We start from the raw sequence: 4,236 nt of genomic DNA, 5'->3' as shown, positions 1-4,236 counted from the left end.
CATATAAAAATTAGGTGGGCGTATCGTAAGGTGCCTGTAATCCTAGCTACTGGGGAAGCTGAGGAAGGAGAATCGCTTGAACTAGGGAGTTGGAGATTTCAGTGAGCTGAGAATCAGGCCGCTGCACTCCAGCCTGGAGACAGAGCTAGACTCTATGTCACAAACAACAACAACAACAACAGCAACAAAAAAAGCAGCCTGGAAAAAAATCAAGCTGCGGGCACAGATAAGAAAACTAGCACAAGTCCGAGGCAGGCGAATCATCAGCTCAGGAGATCGAGACTATCCTGGCTAACCCCGTGAAACCCTGTCTCTACTAAAAATACAAAAACAAATTAGCTGGGTGTGGTGGTGGGCGCCTGTAGTCCCAGCTACTTGGGAGGCTGAGGCAGGAGAATGGCATGAACCCGGGAGGCAGAGCTTGCAGTGAGCCGAGATCAGGCCACTGCACTCCAGCCTGGGCCACAGAGTGAGACTCCGTTTAAAAAAAAAAAAAAAGACAAGAAAAAAAAGAAAAACTAGCACAGAGTGTTGTGCCTGGAGACAAGCTTGTGGCTGGCACAGAAAAACAGAACTTCTGGCCCATTTGGATAAGAACTTATGCAAACTTTAGGCTCACTAAGATAGTGAAGAAGACATGGCATAAAATCCCTTCTATTTTTGTGAAGTCAGCATGATCCTAGGACATCTATTTTATCTCTCTTTTTGTGGACACGGGCATGATGAGCTCCAGCAGTTTCCACTGGGTAGTTTTATTTTCTTTTGTGGACAGTGATTCTGGCCTCTGAATTATTACTTTAGACCCTGATTGTCCTGGACCAAGCTTTCCGACTGGTTTCAGACCAGGGTCCCAGGCCAAGCTGTTATCCAAGACATACTGGAGACTAAGACATTCCTTATCGTTTCTGGTCTATAAAAACCCTAGAACTGGCTTCATAATTGGAAATCAATACAGGTGTTAGCCACTGCTCACAGAAAGTTTTCTCTTTTTGCTTATTAAACTTTTGCTTCTACCTCATCCTTGTGCCTGCACTCCTTTGTTGTCTTGGATTTAAAGAAAAAACTGACAGTTATCTGAAACAATGACTGCTACATCTTGGTGCGTTGGCGAGACTGCAGCATGTTTTTATACATTCATTGAGAAGAAAAGAATTCATCAAAAAGTTGAGTAAAAGCATACTTTTAACTTTAACCCTTTACTTTCATTTCTGAGACTTCTTGTCTATTCCAATCCAGTTTCCTTTCACAGAGGGTATAGCCATCATGTGGGATTGAAAGGAGGTCCTAGGCCAACTGAAGATTTCCAGCTGGAGCTGTTATCTTAGCGTTACCTGAGGGTCTTTGAACTAACATCCAGTTCCCAACAGCCCATCAGGGTGTCAGCAAAAAAACTTAACAGTCTTTTCCCATCGCATATTGTTTTTTCTCATGGATATCTTGTCTCTAATCCCTATTTTGTATTCAATGTTGTGTTTTTGCAACCTAAGAATATAATCCTGCTGGGTAGAATTAGTCAGTGTCTTAGTAGTTACAAATGTCATTTAAAAAATTGTTATTTTTGTGGTTTCCTAGAAATAAAGGGAATTCAAATTTCAGTCTAAATTCTTATCTAATAAGGACCCTTGTATCCCTTGATAATAGACACTCATGGCACCATATGGGATAATATTTCTTCCTGAGTGAATATTTTTTTCTCAATTCAGATTGTTTTTTATTCTGTGTAACAGTCCAGCATAATCCAATGAATCTAAAGATTCTATGTGAGATAAATTAATTTTCTTATTCTGGGAGGATGCTTCCAGCACAATCCAATGAATCTAAAGTTTCTGTATGAGATAAATTAATTTTGTTATTCTGGGGAGCATGCCATGGGGAAAGCCTGTCAAACCCCAAACCTCTCTTTCTAACTTTTCCTGAAAATAATTTGGAGTCAAAGTTTTATCTAACATATGTAACCCTACATCACCACCTAGTGGACTGAAATTTTTCTCCATGTGGAGCCTTGTCAGCCCTCTACCACAAATGTCTAGTTTCCCAATTTGTTTTTCCTTTTACTTTTTTTCATTCATTCTTTTTTTTTTTTTCTTTGAGATGAGATTTCACTTTTGTTACCCAGTCTGGGTGCAGTGATGCGATCTTGGCTTACCGCAAACTTCACCTCCAGGTTTAAGTGATTTTTCTGCCTCAGCTTCCTGAGTAGCTGGGGTTACATACATGCACCACCACACCTGGCTAATTTTGTTTGTATTTTTAGTAGAGATGGGCTTTCTCCATGCTGGTCAGGCTAATGTCAAATGCTGGACCTCAGGTTATCCACCAGACTTGACCTCCCAAAGTGCTGGGATTACAGGCATGAGCCATTATGTCCAGCCCCTTTTACTTTTATCTATCAGTAATTAGGCACATGTCCTATTTGTAGACAGGAAAACTCCACTTTTAACAACCAAGAGAAAGCCAATCGGATAAGACAGACTTTGCTTCCATAGTGATCTCATCAATGGAAGGGAAGCCATTTAATTTGTATGCTTTTTTTAAAGCACCCATTCTGCATTCGATTACTTTGGGATTTAGACATAAAAGAAATTTTGTTTGGAAGTTAGTCCATCCTATTTTGTGGGATTCTGATTTTTAACCAGTACCATAGCAAGGGAAGTCAGAGATGGTATTAAAACACTCCCTTCGTTAAAAAGTATTGCCAAAGTCCAAATACTGCATTATCTCTTCCAGGCCTGTGGGGAACCTTGGAAGCCTTTTGGGCTAAGTGGGTCTAAGAATCCAGTAGGGCAGAAAATTAAGGTCTTGTGACAAGTCCTGCCTACCAGCTCACCTGGGACCTTGGGTGAAAGTCACACTTGCATTCATGGTATAGCATTTATGACTGTCATGAGGACCTACAGGAGAGGGGGAAGGAGGAGAAGGGAAATGCCCTTTCTTTGTTTCTTCACTCTGGGTGACACCAGTAGAAGGAAGAGTATTGATAAATCATTGTTTTTTCCTCTTTTTTTAGATGGGTAATAAACTATTTGCAGTCTGTGCTCCCCTTCACTGCTTTCTGAATCCCTAAAACTCCTTTGGACCTAAAACCCTGAAAAGAAAATGGCTTATACTCTGTTGCCCATAAGGGATGGTCTTATTACCATATTCAAAATGAATAAACCTAGCCTTCTAAAGGAAGTCTTGATTTCTATATTACTTAACAACTAGATATTTTCTGTAGGTGGTAGGGAAAATGGTATGAGCTTCCCTATGTACAGGCTTTCTTTGTCCTGTGAGACAACTCAAATGTTTGTAATCATTGTACAGTTAACCCTGACCTTTTTTCAACCATGTAAGGGAAGCCTAGAAAGGACAGTTCCCCAAAGTCAAAGAGATAAACCCTCAGGGAACCCGCAGATGGAACTTCAGGGTGCCCTTTGCCACTTATTCTGGGATCGTAATAGCCAAATTATTAGCTGACCTAGTTGTGTCACTCAAGAAATTCCCTCTTTCACTCCTGCCAAATGTCACATGGCCATAATGCTGTTAGGATTTGAGTTCCATTCTTATTGAAGGATTATAGATAAAGGGGAACCTGGGCAAGTTTTCTAATGAAACTGATAGATATGTAGAGGACTTGCCAAAATTCAACCCGTGTTTAATCTTATTAGAAAGATACTATAATACTTTTAAGTCAAACCTAAGCATTGCAGAAAAGCAGGCAGGCTTACAGGCAGCAGAAACATTTGGAGATGAACAGTACATCCCCTAGAGTTAGTCTAAAAGTTTGCAATGGAAAAATCTAGCAGATGGGAGAGCACAAAACAGGAGAGTAAGCAGGTAGCAAAATCTTCATTCCAAATATGAAGGGAGGCAATGCCCCTTGAAAATCCCAATTGGAATCCCAATAATTCTGTAAATGAATGGAAAAGAATTTTCTGATGTGCATACTGGAAGGCTTGAAAAGGCCTTGCAGGATCAAACCTCTTATTAATATAAGCTCTTCATGTAAATCAAAAAATCAGATGAAAAACTCCTTAGCCTTTATAGAAAGGCTGAGAGAGGCATTAGTAAAACACACCTATCTATCTCCTAATTTAGTTGAGGGACAGTTAATTTAAAAAAAAAAAGTTCATTATACAACCAGCTTCTTATATCAAAAGGAGGTTGAAGAAACTGGCCACAGGCCCAGGTAGCTCTCTAGACCTTTGGTCTCATACAATGGAGACTGGGAGGAGGCCCAGGAGAAAGTGAGAAAAT

The sequence above is a fragment of the Trachypithecus francoisi genome, unplaced genomic scaffold (assembly GCF_009764315.1).
Source record: "Trachypithecus francoisi isolate TF-2019V2 unplaced genomic scaffold, Tfra_2.0 Contig00084, whole genome shotgun sequence".
Classification (NCBI taxonomy): Eukaryota; Metazoa; Chordata; class Mammalia; order Primates; family Cercopithecidae; genus Trachypithecus; species Trachypithecus francoisi.
Note: the sequence above shows the minus strand (reverse complement) of the source record.